Here is a 16,831-nt window from a genome sequence, read left to right on the forward strand (position 1 = left end):
GCATTATTATTTTGAGCCTTTTAAAAGAAGAAAGAAAACTGAAAATGGAGTGATCCAATAAAAGTTAAGCTTTGGATTAAAAACATTAAAATCGCTTATAATCAAGAGTAAAACAATCCCTTAAGGAAATTTTATTGTTCTAATCAATTCCTTAGTGTATAAGTATTTTTTCACATCAAATCCAATCTCTAGAAAGTCCATTATAATTTCCCTTTAATTATAGATAACTTGATCACATAAAAGTTTTTGATTTTTAAAAATAAATCCTCTTATTGTGACTTACACAGACCATTCATGACATGCTTGGACTTTCCGGTTTGTCCTGAATATCCCTCTTTCTTAAACTACTGTCATCTTGTTCTAGGTCTAAATTTACCATACAGTATTCTTTCTCATATAAAATTATTTCCCTTTAAGCTTTCTTGCAAAAAACAAACAAACAAACAAACAATAAAAACTCTTTATTTCTGTAACTTTCTTTACATCTCTCTTATTTCCTTGTTCCTTTTACCTTGTTTTATACATAACTTTTAAATAAGCTTTGAATTACACAAAAATCGTTCACCTTTTTAAAAACGACACTTTTTTTTTGGAAAGACTGTTTTCCTACAATATATTCTTATTGGAAAATACCCAGATATTGACATATCTATTATTTAATTTAATATAACTTTAGATTCTAAATTATGACAAGTTTGTCTACAAGTATTTATCCCATTACATTTGTCTACTTATTTTATTCATTTACCTAGATTATTTATGAAAACTGTGATAGTCATCACTTAAAGTTATGTGCCATTGCAAAATTTTAACTGAGACAGTGAGAAAGATCTGCCCTAACTGACTCCATCTTGCTTCTAATCTCTAAGCTGTCCTTGTTCATTCCTGGGCTTTGGGAGGAACTTAATTTATAGTTTAGCTTTGAAACAAATGTGATAACAGTACTTTCCCCAAACAAACCTCCTTACTGCCTGTAGGCTAGACTGTCTAAACCCAGAAGATTGGAAGTTATGATAATTTTACTAAATAATTCAAGATTAGCTATTTTCATTAAACCAATATCAATGTCTTATTTATTAAAGAGTACAGAAGCAAAGAGCATTCTGTCTTGGGCTGGGTTTATAGTTTTGTTACCCCTACACCAAATTTTGACACCTTATAGTGTATGGCAGGGATAAATATGAAATTGCCTGATTAATAATTGCAAAGAGAAATGTATGCTGGCAATTCTTAAGATATTTCTAATATTACTTTACCAATAAATTTAAAGCTAGCTTATTTATTAAAGATTTTACTTAAGTAAAATAATAAATCAAATGCATTTTTGAAAAGCATTTTGACTAGTCTTTCCTTTTTCTGATAAAGTATTTGATTTAAGCACTTTTATTTTCTTTAAGTCGATTAATTAGAACTCTTTTATATATTTTCAGTAGTGACACATTGTGTACACAACACATAAATACATAGACAGAGGTATGCCAATAGAAGTACACCTTATAGATTCATAAAAACCTTTTCAGATTCTTGATAACCTGTTTCACAACCTGAGGCAGTTGTCAGGTAAATAGCCTTAAATTTTCATGTTAAAAGAAACAATTCAGGTGAAAATCAAATGGCAAAATTTGCAGTATAAGGAACAGAGAGAAAAAGTCTGGTACTGCTAGAGAAAGATTAAAGATGGATGCCAAACCAAACATAAAATTACAAACATTTATCAGAGGATTGTATAAGGAGATAAATTTTATTTAGATAGGGACTACCTATCTTTTAACTGGATCTCTGAGCTCTGGGCAGAGCCCACACTGAATCCTGGGTTTCCAAAAAGGGAGAATTATTTTGAGGTTAGACCATGTGATGCTTTTACTGTGCATTAAAAAAATTTGTTTTTAAACAAAGACATTTCTAAGTGTCTAAACTACACTTCTTCTTAACCCCACAGTAGCCTGAGTTGCAATAGCTATTAATGAAGAAAACAAAGTTCAGTCAACTGAGGAAAGAAAAAAAACTTTTGCTCAAAAAAAAGACAAGGGCCTAGGAAAGAAAAAAAACAAAAACAAAAACTTGAAAGCCTTTTAAATACAAATATGCACACATGCACACATACACACACATCTTGGATTTTAGCTTTTAATTAAGCTGACTTTTAACTATCGAGTACCTTTTAAAAAATTTTTTTAAATCTCATTACTATATTTCAGCTAAGACAAATTGCTGCTATTTCAGAAGTACCAAGTATCAAACCAGAAAGGGCTTGATTTAGGAACCAAACCCAGATGGTCATGACGGAAAAAAAATGCAGAACCATAGCTATCGAACTGCAGTGTGGGGTGATAGCCATTGCTTTCAGTTTGGTCTGGCTAGAAAAAGGTGGCCTTGTTATGTAAACAAAGTCCCTTTAGTAGTCAGTGTAAAAAATATTTGCTTTTTCTTTTTTCCTTTTTGCTGGCCAAATACGGCCACCACCACACCAACTTTTTGTGTGTGGGTGTGGGTGGGGGCAGAATTTAGCCACTTTAGAGGCCTTGTTCCCCATAATTTGAATTTTTCCTTCAGATTTGATCAAGTCAGATAGAGTTAATCAAAACCAGTGGGAAAAAGACCAAAACAACAACAAAACAGAAACGAACAACAACAACAACAACAACAACACAATTAAGCCAAACAAATGATGGCACAATGTATATGATCACTGAGCACTCTTATGGTAAGGAGAAATTACGACAAACTTGTTAATCTTAACTTTAGCCAAGACAAACCCTAATTCAGTTACTTACCTAGGGATTGGCCTCAGGCTCAAGACTGCTCTCTACCATTCTAGGAGCAGGAAAAAATACTAATCTTTTGTGTTGGAAGCAAGCTCAAAGTCTATAAAGAAGTTACCTGCCTTCCATAATCATGGAAATAGGAAATCTTGCTTTCCTTATTGGAAGCAAATAAAACTCCAAGAAAGAGGAGTCATACAGTAAAATAAACTTTAGATCTCCATCAAATTTTGGGAGATCAGTGATTCTCTGAATGTGCTCTCAGACCTCAAGAAATTGTCCTCTTGGTTTGAGCCATAAAGTTAGCTCGTGCTGGTACCAAGCACCGATAGGAGATTTGTCAAAGGTCAGGGGCATCTTCATGCAGAATCCCTTCATGGTTACCAAAACGTGAACCCTGGAAATCTGAGACAGGTTTCAGTTAATTTAGGAAGTTTCTTTTGCCAAGGTTGAGGATGCATGCCTATGACACAGCCTCAGGAGGTCCTGATGACATGTGCACAAGGTGGTCAGAGCACAGTCTGGTTTTATACATTCTAGGGAGACATGAGACATCAATCAACATATGCAAGATGTACATTGATTTGGTCTGGAAAGGTGGAACAACTTGAAGCAAAGGCAGGAAGACTCAAAGTGGGGAGGGAGCTTCCAGGTCATAGGTAGATAAGAGATAAGTAGTTGCATTCTTTTAAGTTTCTGACTAGCCCCTCCAAATGAGGCAATCAGATGTGCGTTTATCTCAGTGAGCAGAGGGGTGACTTTAAATAGAGTGGGAGGCAGGTTTGCCCTAAGCAGTTCCCAGCTTGACTCTTCCCTTTAACTTAGTGATTTAAGGGCCCCAAGATTTATTTTTCTTTCACACTGCCATGTACCTGGCATCTGGCATGTGGTAGATGCGTAATAACAATTTGTTAAGTGGATATAAGAATGATAAAAATGGAAGTCAGAAATGTAAGTTAGTGAGAAGGAAGAAGCTCATGAGATAAAGAGCTGACAAATGGAGTGACTCAGTGATGCTGTGAATTTTGTCACCTGCCTCTGCCTTCTCCAAGCTCTCTAGCTATGGAGAAGTGACCTCAAGTCTCTGCACCTTTGAAGTGATGGGACTGTACCAGAAATTGTCTGTCCTGGCTGCACATTAGAAAAAAAAAACAAAAAACAAAAAACACCATGGCCTGGGCCTCACTCCAGTTCAATTGAATCAGATTTTCGGAGGGTAGGACTGAGGCATAAGTGTTTTTAGAAAGCTCTCTGAATGATTTTGATGTGCAGCCAGGGTAGAAAACCACTGCTCTAGATTGGAGGCTTCTCACAGTCATGTGTGATGCCTTTTTAGGTCCAAGTTGATTATATCTTTTCTGTAGTACAGGATTTCATAGAGGGGAGGAAGGAGATCGCATGGGTCCATTTAAGACATGATTGTATTTACCATTTTATTCATTCAACAAATATTAATTAAGTGCATACAAGATCTCAGGCACGGCATTAGCTGGTGGAGTCAGTGGTGGGGAAGGCAGGGAAGAGAGTGTGAAAAGCAGATTGGGTCTGTATGCTGACTCCTCACGATGCTTGTTTTTTGCTGAAAGGATATAACTCAAGATGCACAACTAGTATGAAATGTTGGCTCTTCCTTTGCAATCTTTGGCACACACTGTAGCCCTCAGGTATTTTTAACTCTTCTCAATAGTCAGCCACTCTGGAAAAAAACAACACCCACCAGTGTTTGTTTTCTCAAAATCCTAGGATATATTTCTCACTTCTAAGAGAAGTAAATGGTGTCTGTTTATAGTGACCTAGCTTTATGACAGCCACACATCCCCATGCATTTCTCCTTTTTGAGAACAGTCCTAATTAAAATATACTATTCTGTTGTTCCTGTAAGTACATTTGAATTTGTGAAAATATGCAAATAGATCACCATATTCAGATGGCTCATAAGTTCTTAGTGCTTTCATCTTTCTTGAAAATATGTTTGTTGTTTATTATGCGATGTGTGTTATGGTGCCAAGCAGGTGGCTGAACTGCAAGGGGAACTTGTGTTGCATGCTACTGTATAGAAGACATACATGCAGTAAGGAAGCTTATACAAACCTTTGTGAAAGTTGTTCCTTTGGGCTTTTATCGTGCCATATGGCGTGCTAAGTCTCCAGACTGAGCTGATTTGTATTCCTGACATCACCCTGGAACCACATGGAGGCCAAGCCTAGTAAAAGGGAAATGCGTACTAGGTGGTCACTAGTTCCTTCTTTGAACTCTGATGGTACAAAGTGCCTGAGCCAAGCAGCAGCCTGTGTTTAGCGTCTATAACCAGAAATCGTGGTGATTGATGCATGCAAACCTTAGTTCCCCTATAAGGCTGTGAAAGCAAAATATCTTGGTGTCCCCAAATCACTAAGCTAAAGGGAAAAGTCACGCTGGAAACTACTTAGGGTAAACCTGCCTCCTATTCTATTCAAAGTCACCCCTCTGCTCACTGAGATAAATGCATATCTGATTGCCTCCTTTGGAGAGGCTAAACAAGCAAACACATAACATATGTGATTACTGAGCACTCTAATGGCAAGAAGAAATTAAGACCAGCTGGTTGTTAATTTTCATTTTAGCCAAGACAAACCCCAATTCAGTTACTTACCTCGGGATGGGTCTCAGGCTGAAGACTGCTCTCTACATCCTAGGAACAGGAAAAAAAAAAATCATCTTCTCTGTTGAAAGTGAAGTTTACCTACCTTTCATTATCATGAAAGTAGGAAAAACTGTGTTCCCTATGTTGGAAGCAAGTAAAACTCCCCCCAAAAAGGGAATTGTACCACAAAATTAACCAAAATTAACTTTAGATCTTGACCAAATTTTGGGAGATCAGGGACTCTCTGGAGGTGGTGCTTCCAGGCCTCAGCAAATTGTCCTATTGGTTTGAACCATACAGATAGCTCAAACTAGTACCAAGCACCGATATATTTGTCAAAGGTCAGAGGCACCTCCACTCAGAATCCCTTTGTGGTTACCAAAATGTGAACCCCCAAAATCTGAGACAGGTTTTGGTAAATTTAGAAAGTTTATTTTGCCAAGGATAAGGATGTGTGCCCATGACACAGCCTCAGGAGGTACTGAGGACATGTGCTAAAAGCTAACATCCAAGATGCGTGTGTGTGTGCATGTGCATTTGTATTTAAAATAACTTTGTGTTTTTATTCTTTCTTTTCTCTCCTAGGACCTTGATCTTTTTTTTTTTTTTTTTTTTTTTTTTTTTTTTTTTTTTTTAAAGCAAAAGTTTGTTTTTTCTCAGTTGGCTGCATTCTGTTTTCTTTATTTACTTCTGCTGTCTCTCCTTTCTCTTGCACCCTCTGCTGCATGACGGACCTAAACTAGTTTATAAAAGACTGGGGTTTCCTAAAGGAAATGGAGAAGGTGCCAAACTTCGTTTGGGAAAGAAACCTGTTTTTCCTTATGGAACCCAAAGAGTGTGAACAGACAAGTGTGTCTCAGCTTTTAAACTGTTTCCTTTCGTACTGTATTACCTGATCTACTGACTAAAATAGTTATTGCAACAGAGGCTACTCTTGGGTTCTTAAAGAAGAGTGCAATTTAGACACTTAGAAATGTCTTTGTAATAAGAAAGATTTTTTTTCTAAGTCCACTGTAAAACATCACATATTATTATTATCATAATAATTCTTCCTTTTTGGAGACCCAGGATTCAGTGTGGGCTCTCCCCACAGCTCAGAGATCCAGTTAAAAGATAGATAGTCCCTATCTGAATAAAATTGGTCTCCTTATACAATCCTCTGATAGGTATTTATAATTTTATGTTTGATTTGGCATTCATCTTTAATCTCCCTCTAGCACACTGTTGGAACCGAACTGTCGATTCCCTCCTGGGCAGGGGTCGCCGCGAAGGATCACCGACACGAGATTCACAGCAGAGAGTTATTTATTACTAGCGCGCTAGGGTCCCAAGCTCTAAGTTGGCCCTGGGACCCCGAGTGCTTGTTACAGGCAGTTTATATAGGCAATTACAAGTTCAAACACAGCTTAGGGCGCGAAATTCAAACAAGGCTTTAGGCGCGTGATGATTGGGTCTAGCTATGGCCTGAGCAAGGTATCTTGTTCTGATTGGTTGGGGCGGGACCTTAGGAGGTTCTTTCCTGGAATTGCTGATTCCGGGAACATCGGGGACATTGTGTCAGGGTGGGACCTCATGAGGCTATCAGGGTGGGGCCCCATGAGGTTATCAGGGTGGGACCCCATGAGGCTATTTCCTGGAATTGTCTTTCTGTTTGGGTTCTGGGAACATCGGGGGGCTATCCGTGGCCATCTGGGGTTTAAGTTTCATGATGGCCAAGCTTTCTAAATTTTATGAGGCTTAGGAATTATGAGGCCTAGTTTCATTCCCTCCTCTTTTTGTGTTAGAGGCTCAATCTTGAGCCTCTTCTTCAGTCCTGAGGGTCTGGTATTGTTGGGTCAGAACCATAGCATGTACTATGTTTAATCTATTTTTAATAAGGGCGAGTAAACGGTTAAGTATGCACGGCCCGAAAGTCAGGATAAGCGTGAGCAGGATGAGGGGTCCTAAGATGGTGGAAATTAGGGTGCTAAACCAAGGGGATCGGTTGTACCAATTTTCAAACCAACTTTGCTGAGATTCTCTCTCTTTTTTTCTCTTGTCTAATCTTTCTCTTAGTTTTGCCATAGAATCTTTAACTACTCCTGAATGATCTGCATAAAAACAACATTGCTCTTTCAGGGCTGCACAGAGCCCGCCCTCTTTCAGAAAGACAATTTCTAGTCCTCGTCAGTTTTGTAATACAACTTCAGACAGAGAAGTCAAGGACTCTTCAAGTTTTGTGATAGATTGTTCTATGGCTCTAAGGTCTTCGGGGCTTCTAAGGCAAGGAGGGTAGATCGGGATGGGGGAGGGGAATGGAGGAAGGGTTTCACCCAAGAAGGAGGATTTCGGACCAGATCCTCCCAAGTAATTATGTAGGCCACCTGGTCTGGGTGTCCGAGTGGCCCAGGATCCATCACTTTTGCTTTGACCTGTAAGATAATTGAGAGGTTAAATGTTCCATCCCGGGGCCACTCTACATGGAGGGTTGGCCATTCGGACGAGCAGAATGTTTTCCATCGTCCATTACGGACTTCTACAGAGAGGTTGTGGGCTCGAGCCCGGACGTCAGGGAAGTGGGTCAGGGTCAGAGTCAAAGGGGTCGTCAACGTCTGTCCCATAGTTCTGTCCAGAGATTCGTACACACACAAGGACAAAATGAAAACAACGTACAAAAGGACCAGACAAGTGAGGAGAAGCCGTGCGGCCAGAGAGTGGCGCCACAGATTCACAAAAAATTCAGATGGCAGGGGCGCCGGCGACCTGCCTCCAGATCCGAAGAGGCTAACAGAGTTGTCAGCCTTCTTCCAGACTACCGCCAGGGCATCCCCCGGGGCGTAAGTGAGAAGGTGCCGGACACGTCTGTCCCCCTTCTCCACTTAATTATTCAGACGGAGTACTCCTCAGAGTTAGCCGGCAAGACAAACAGAACGAAACGAAAGTACCTGGTAGAGTTCGTCCGTCCAGTCGGTGGTCGGTGGCCCGGGCCAGATGGGTCTCCGCCGGATGGGTCGGGGGTCCTCGGACGACCCCCATATCAAATATGTCTATGTATTTATGTGTGGTGCACACAATGCTTCACTACTGAAAATATATAAAAGAGCTCTAATTAATTGACTTAAAGAAAAATAAAAGCACTTAATTCAAATACTTTATCAGAAAAATGAAAGACTGGCCAAATGCTTTGTCAAGTTTACATGACTTAAGTAAAATCTTTAATAAATAAGCTGGCTTTAAAATTATTGGTAAAGTAATATTAGAAATGCCTTAAGAATTACCAGCATACATTTCTATTTGCATTTATTGATCAAGCAATTTCATACTTATCCCTGCCAAAGGTGTCAAGATTCAGCATAGAGGTTACAAAATCCAAAAGACTTTAAACAGAAAAGGGGGGAAATGTGAAATGAAAACATCTTGGGGTCCCCAAATCACTAAGCTAAAGGGAAAAATGAAGCCAGGAACTGCTTAGGGCAGACCTGCCTCCCATTCTATTCAAAGTCACCCCTCTGCTCACTGAGATAAATACATCTGTTTGCCTTCTTTGGAGAGGCTAATCTGAAACTCAAAAGAATGCAGCCATTTGACTCTGAACTACCTATGACCTGGAAGTCCCCTCCCCACTTCAAGTTATCCTGCCTTTTCCAGACCGAACCAATATTAATTTTACATATGTTGATTGATGTTTTATGTCTTTCTAAAATGTATGAAACCAAACTGCTCTCTGACCACCCCAGGCACATGTCATCAGGACCTCCTGAGGCTGTGTCACAGGTGTGAGTCCTCAGCCTTCGCAAAATAAACTTGCTAAATTAACTGAGACCTGTCACCTTTCTGTATTTTGATATTGGGGGTAGTTTAATGGGCATACATTATGAAAATAAGTAATTCAAAATCTAAGCTGTTGGAATTCTAAACTATTTTGAGCCTTCAAGGAATGTGAATTTCAGGTCCTGAGTCACATGACAGGCAGCTATAACCTAGAAAGTTGTAAACCTTAATATCTCTGACTATACAGATTCTTTTTCCTTATCTGCATTGTTTTGCAAAATGCTGCAAATGGCTAAAGGGCACCAGGGAAGACCCCTTCCCTCTCCACTGTTGACTTTTATTATAGATTAACCTCTCTTTTACCTTTCACACAAAGATTTCATGATTGCCACATTGCCTTAAAATGGAATGTTATTCAACTCCTGGGTGATGGGTTCAGTCAATTATACTTCAAATCTAGGCATCATGCAATGTACTTTTGTAACAAACCTGCACATGTAATTCCTTAATCTAAAATAAAAAAAAAAAAAAAAGAGGCACACCTGCAAAATCATTCATTAAAACTTGGGGGAAAAGATGGAATGTGAAATGCAATTTTTTTTCACTGGAAAGTGCAAGGCTCTTGTATTGGTTCAAACCTTGAGAAGGCACCAACAAACAACTCAAGGAGGTGTGGAGCAACATGCTGTTTTAATGAGCACCTGGGTGCAGACAGGCTGAGGCCTAAAATGGCATCAGCCCCAAAAGTGAGGACGGGACAGGGGTTTTATAGTCTACTGTAAACAGGAAGTGTTCCGGTCTGACATAACTGCTATGTGGTACCCAGACAGCGCCTCTCTCTCGATCTCCAGGGGGTACATGTCTTCCAGCCAGCTATCTTCCTGCTTCTGCTATCTTGCTGACTCATGCTGCTGACACAAAGCCACTTGGGACTGGGCCTGAGGAGGGAGGAGTTATTCATCCCCCCAAGCTTTCAGGCCCCAGGGAGAATCTTTCATTCTTGTCTATTTGGTTATAGAAAAGGGAAAAGCGATGACTTTCTCAATGACACCTCAGAAAAAAGAAACACTTAATTTTGGGGATATTCTTGAAAGATGAGTTGGTATCCATCGTGTCATTGTAGCAGGAGCATCGTCTGTATTGTCTGGTGGTTAACTGTAACAAGAGTTTTAATGGCTTTTATTATCAGTGGGATAATACGGGGAGAAATAGGAGAAACCCAATGATGAAGATTATTGTCCCTACCAGAGTTCTAAATCCTCCTCGGTTAGAGAGCCACCCTCCTAGAAGGTTCGTCGGGTCTCATCCCTTCCAGATTTGGACTGGTACATGGGTTACTTTTCTGATGTTTGAGGTGATCTCTAGAACTGCTTTTCTGTTATTGTCTATGTTAAGACAACAATTGGAAATATTAAACTTACCACAGACCCCACCCTCTTCTGCTAATAAGTAGTCTAGTGCTAGCCTGTTTTGATACATTGCCGCACACATTTGGTTTGGTTGTTGTGTGAGCATTTCCAGGGCTGAGGCAATTTGGTTAGTGATTGTCTATAGAACAGCCTATAATCTAATTATTCTATTTAGCATATACATGGGAGTGCAATAACCCCATGAACCATCCCCAGCCCAAGTGGCAGGGCTGTAGTATTTGATGATCCATCGTGGAAGCCATTTGTCCTCTTGCCATCTTTGGCTTCCTCCTACCTTTAAGGATTGTTTTCTCTGTTTAGGTTATCATATACAGGGACTTGAAGGGTGTTGCCCACCTGCTTTGGAAGTAAAAAGAATCCAGGTTTAATTGTGCCTAGGAATCAAGTATTTTGCCAGTGATAAGGTAGTCATGAGTAAGCCTGGGTTCCACATATCCAAAAGAATCCATCAGGGGCAATCCATTGTAGGCTAGTGTTCATAGGATTGTCCCATAGTGCACTTAGGTGGGGATATGTGGCATAAGGGTTAGTGGTGTCTGTACAGTAGCAGGCCTTTTTGGACAAGACAAAATTGAGGTAGCTAAAGTTAGAAGGAGACCAAGCTCCATGGGGTAACCTTGGCCACCACTCTGCTGTGGAGGCATTGACTGTTAGGGTTTGGTGACAGGGGCTTTTACCTATGGTGCAATGGGTTTCATCAGTCAACTTGTGGGATATGCACACTGTCCCTCTTACTGGGTTGCTAAATGTCCAGGACTGTGGGTGTTCCTGAGGAGTGAAAGTGAGGCTGGGGTTTTGGGATGTTAAGCTCCCCCACATACCTAGCAATTGAGCACACTCATGGTAAGCGCAATGCGTTCTCCTAGATCTACAAGCAGTTTTTTTTCCTGGCTTGGGAAGGGAAATACCACGGGTGATTTTTGGGGAGGGAGTTGTTGGTTTTGGCTTTTGCTTTGGCTATAATCTGTTCTCTCTTTATATCCTCTAGCACTTGAGTGTTTACTCCCCTTTGTCCAATTTTGGTGCAGCAAAGCCACTGCTTACCTTTTGGACATATAGCCCCATCATGACTGCCAGATACTTCTAAATTTTTTACTTTATAATAACTTTTCCCTGATTCAACACATTCCTCGATTAAGGTTCCATAACAGGATTTTTCTATATGAGTATGGTAAATAAAGGATTGTTGCATTTTTTCTCCGTAGTGGAAAGACTGATAACACTCATGGCAGCTCAGAGGGGCTGCTGTGGACAGCAGGGCAGCTACTGACAATATTAGGATTGTGGTGAGGGATATTCCTGTATTAAGACTTTTGGTTGGAAGTGAGGTACAGCAGGCGGTTGGGTAGATACAGGCCATTTCTTTTTTTTTTTTTTTTTTTTTTGAGAGGGAGTCTCACTGTGTCTCCCAGGCTGGAGTGCAGTGGCGTGATCTCGGCTCACTGCAAGCTCCGCCTCCCGGGTTCACGCCATTCTCCCGCCTCAGCCTCCCAAGTAGCTGAGACTACAGGCGCCCGCCACCACGCCCGGCTAGTTTTTTGTATTTTTAGTAGAGACGGGGTTTCACCATGTTAGCCAGGATAGTCTCGATCTCCTGACCTGGTGATCCACCCGCCTCAGCCTCCCAAAGTGCTGGGATTACAGGCTTGAGCCACCGCGCCCGGCTGGCCATTTCTGAAAGCAGTGATTAGTCTTCCTTGTGTTCTGGTTCTAAGAAAAAAAATTTTTTGGGGTTAATTCAAGCTTTGTAGGAGAAATTGGGCTAGACAAACACTTAGCTGTTAATGTTCTGGAGGAAGAAGTAGCCTTGGGGGTGAGTTTGACCCTGGTGCGATGGATCCAGTGGGAGAGTTCTTGGACTCTCACTGCAGTTGGCATGCTGAGTATCACAGTGTAGGGGCCTGTCTACTTGGGTTGTAGTTTTTTGTGAGGGTTGGGTTGGCAGATAAACATGTCTGTGCCTGCAAGACAGTTGAGAAGACAAGGAGGTGTCAACAGGGAGAGGCATCGCCTCATTTGCTGCTTAGAAGTTATGGTAATCTTCCTAAATTCAAGATGTAGCTATTTTCATTAAACCAATATCAATGTCTTATTTACTAAAAATTACACAAGTGAAGAACATTGTGTTTTGGGCTTGGTTTATAGTTTTGTAACCCCTATGCCAAATTTTGACACCTTATAGTATTTGGCCAGGATAAATATAAAATTGCTTGATCAATAAATGCAAACCAAAATGTATGCTGGAAATTCTTAAGACATTTCTGTTATTATTTCATTAATTTTTTTTTTTTTTTTTTTTTTGTGATGGAGTCTCGCTCTGTCGCCCAGGCTGGAGTGCAGTGGCTGGATCTCAGCTCACTGCAGGTTCCGCCTCCCGGGTTCACGCCATTCTCCTGCCTCAGTCTCCTGAGTAGCTGGGACTACAGGCACCCGCCACCTCGCCCAGCTAGTTTTTTTGTATTTTTTAGTAGAGACGGGGTTTCACCGTGTTAGCCAGGATGGTCTCGATCTCCTGACCTCGTGATCCACCCGTCTCGGCCTCCCAAAGCGCTGGGATTACAGGCTCGAGCCACCGCGCCCGGTCATTTCATGAATAATTTTAAAGCTAGCTTATCTATTAAATATTTTACTTAAGTCATGTAAACTTGAAAAAGCATTTGAATAGTCTTTTTTTTTTCTGATAAAGTATTTGATTTAAGCACTTTTATTTTTCTTTAAGCCAACTAATTAGACCTCTTTTATATATTTTCAGTAGTGGAACATTGTGTGCACCACACATAAATATATAGACATATTAGGCATGCTGATAGAAGTAGATCTTATAGATTCATAAAACCCTTCCTTTTTTCCCCTATCTTAGACTTTCAGATTCTTGATAAACTGTTTTATAACCCTAAACAGGTGTCAGCTAAATAGCCTTATATTTGCATATTAAAGGAAACAACTGTGGTGAAAATCAAGTAGCAAAATTTAAATCATAAGGTATGGAGAGGAAAAGTATGGTATGCTGGTGGGAGATTAAAGATGGATGCCAAATCAAACATAAAATTATGAAAATCTATCAGAGAATTGTATAAGGAGACCAGTTTTATTTAGATAGGGACTTCTTATCTTTTAACTGGATCTCTGAGCTCTGGGGCGAGCTCATACTGAATCCTGGGTTTCCAAAAAGGAAGAATTATCATAAGGCTAGACCACATGATGTTTATATAGTGCACTTAAATAAATTTTTTTTAAAAAGCAAAGACATTTCTAAGTGTCTAAACTATACTCTTCTTTAAAAGCCCAAGAATATTGGCCAGGCATGGTGGCTCATGCCTGTAACCCCAGCACTTTGGGAGGTCAAGGCAGGCAGACCACTTGAGGTCAAGAGTTCAAGACCACCTTGGCCAACATGGTGAAACCCCATCTCTACTAAAAATACAAAAATTAGCCAGGCATGGTGGTGGATGCCTGTAATCACAGCTACTCAGGAGACTGAGGCAGGAGAATCACTTGAACCCAGGAGACGGAGGTTGCAGTAAGCCAAGATCAAGCCACTGCACTCCAGCCTGGGTGACAGATTGAGACTCTGTCAAAAAACAAAAAACAAACAAAAAAACCCAAGAATAACCTCTGTTGCAATAATGATTTTAGTCAATAGATCAGGTCACTGCACTTCAGCCTGGATGACAGATTGAGAGTCTGTCAAAAAACAACAACAACAAAAAACAAGAATAGCTTGTGTTGCAATAATGAGTTTAGTCAATAAATCAGGTCAAAAGGAAGCAGTTTAAAAGCTGAGATGAACTTGTCTGTTTATAGTCTTGAGGTTCCATAAAGAAAAACAGGTTTCTCCCCTAAAGGGAGTCTGACACCTTCTCCATTTTCTTTAAGAAACCCCAGGTTATTATAAATGAGTTTAGGTCCCTCATGCAGCAAAAGTTGCAAGGGAAAAAGGAGAGACAGCAGAAGCAAATGAAGAAAACAGAATTCAGTCAACTGAGAAGAAAATAACTTTTGCTCAAAAAAAACGAGTGACAAGGTCCTAAGAGAGAAAAAAAAACAAAAACATGATCTTTTAAATACAAACACACACAGACACACATATCTTGGATGTTAGCTTTTTATTAAGCTGACTTTAACCACTGAACTCCTTAAAAAAATCTTTTAAAATCTCATTACTGTATTTCGGCTAGGACAAACAGGTACCAAGTACCTGTTTGAGAAGAACCAAGTGTCAAACCAGAAAGGTCTTGATTTAGGAACCAAACCCAACCTGTTGTGGTGGAAAAAATAATGCAGAACCTTAGCTATTGAACTGACCTGCAGTGTGGGGCAACAGCCATTGCTTTCAGTTTAACCTGGCTCACAAAATGTTATATAAATGTTATATAAATAAAATCTCTTTAGTAGTCAAAATCAAAATAATAAATCTTTCCTCTTTTTTATTTTTCTTTTTCTGACCATTTTGCTCCACCTTACCACACTATGTTTTTTGGTATGTGTTGGAGGAAATTTAACCATTTCAGAGGACTTGTTCCCCATAATTTGAAACTTTCCTCTGGATTTGAGTGAGTCAGATAATATTGGTAAAACCCAATGGGAAAAAGATTAAAAGGACAACAAAATCAGAAACGTACAACAACAACAAAACTGTTAAGGAAAACAATCACAAAACTTATATGATTACTGAGCGCTCTTATGGTAAGGAGAAATTAAAACCCACTGGTTGTTAGCTTTAGCCAAGACAAAACCCCAATTCAGCTATTTACTTAGGGATGGGTCTCAGGCAGAAGACTGCTCTCCACCATCCTAGAAGCAGGGAAAAAAACCCCCATCTTCCCTGTTGGAAGCCAGCTCAAACTGCGTAAAGGAGTTACCAGCCTTCCATCATCATGGAAACAGGAAAACTTGCCTTTCTTGTTGGAAACAAATAAAACTCCCAAAAAAGGGAGTTGTATAGCAAAACAATCTTTAGATCTTGACCAAATTTGGGGAGATCAGGTCCTTTCTGGAGGGGGTGCTCCCAGACCTCAGCAAATTGTGCTATTAGTTTGACCATAAAGTTAGCTCATGCTGGTACTAAGCACTGATAAGAGATTTGTCAAAGGTCAGGGCATCTCCACTCAGAATCCCTCCGTGGTTATCGGAATGTGAGCCCTGAAAATCTGAGGCAGGTCTCACCTTATTTTTCCAAGGTTGAGGATGCACACCTGTGACACAGCCTCAGGAGGTCCTGATGACATGTGCCCAAGGTGGTCAGAGCACAGCTTGGTTTTGTACATTTTAGGGAGACATGAAACATCAATCAACATATGTGAAATGAACATAGGTTCAGTCCAGAAAAGACGGAACAACTTGAAGCAAAAGCGGGACAACTCAAAGTGGGAGGGGCTTCCAGGTCGTCGGCATTACAGGTGTGATACAAATGACACAAATGGTTACATTCTTTTGAGTTTCTGATTAGCCTCTCCAAAGGAGGCAATCAGATATACATTTATCCCAGTGAGCAGAGGGATGACTTTGAATAGAATGGGAGGCAGGTTTGCCCTAAGCAGTTCTCAGCTTGACTTTTCCATTTAGCTTAGAGATTTGGGTGCCTGAAGATTTATTTTTCTTTCACAGAATATTTCCATCACCCCCAAAAGTTTCCTCTGTGCAGTCTATTCTTTCCCCTGCCCTCAGCCCTAGGCAACCATTGAATTGTTTTATGTTAATATAGATTCATTTGCATTTTCTGGAATGTTATTGTCAGGCCTCTGAGCCCAAGCTAAGCCATCATATCCCCTGTGACTTGCACGTATACATCCAGATGGCCTGAAGCAACTGAAGATCTACAAAAGAAGTGAAAATAGCCTTAACTGATGACATTCCACCATTGTGATTTGTTCCTACCCCACCCTAACTGATATGATATATTATCCCCCACCCTTAAGAAGGTACTTTGTAATATTCTCCCTGCCCTTGAGAATGTACTTTGTATGCCTATCCCAAACCTGTAAGAACTAAGGATAATCCTACCACCCTTTGCTGACTCCTTTTTCCAACTTAGCCCGCCTGCACCCAGGTGAAATAAACAGCCTTGTTGCTCACATGAAGCCGGTGGGTGATCTCTGCACACGGACGCGCATGACAGTTATATACATAGAATCATACAGCATTTAGTTTTTGTGTCTGGGTTTCTCCTGCCATCATGATTTTGAGATTCATCCACTTTGTTGTGTGTATCAATACTTTATTCCTTGCTATTTCATTTTATGGATATATTAGAGTCAGTGTATTCA

The sequence above is a fragment of the Macaca nemestrina genome, chromosome 12 (assembly GCF_043159975.1).
Source record: "Macaca nemestrina isolate mMacNem1 chromosome 12, mMacNem.hap1, whole genome shotgun sequence".
NCBI classification, from domain to species: domain Eukaryota; kingdom Metazoa; phylum Chordata; class Mammalia; order Primates; family Cercopithecidae; genus Macaca; species Macaca nemestrina.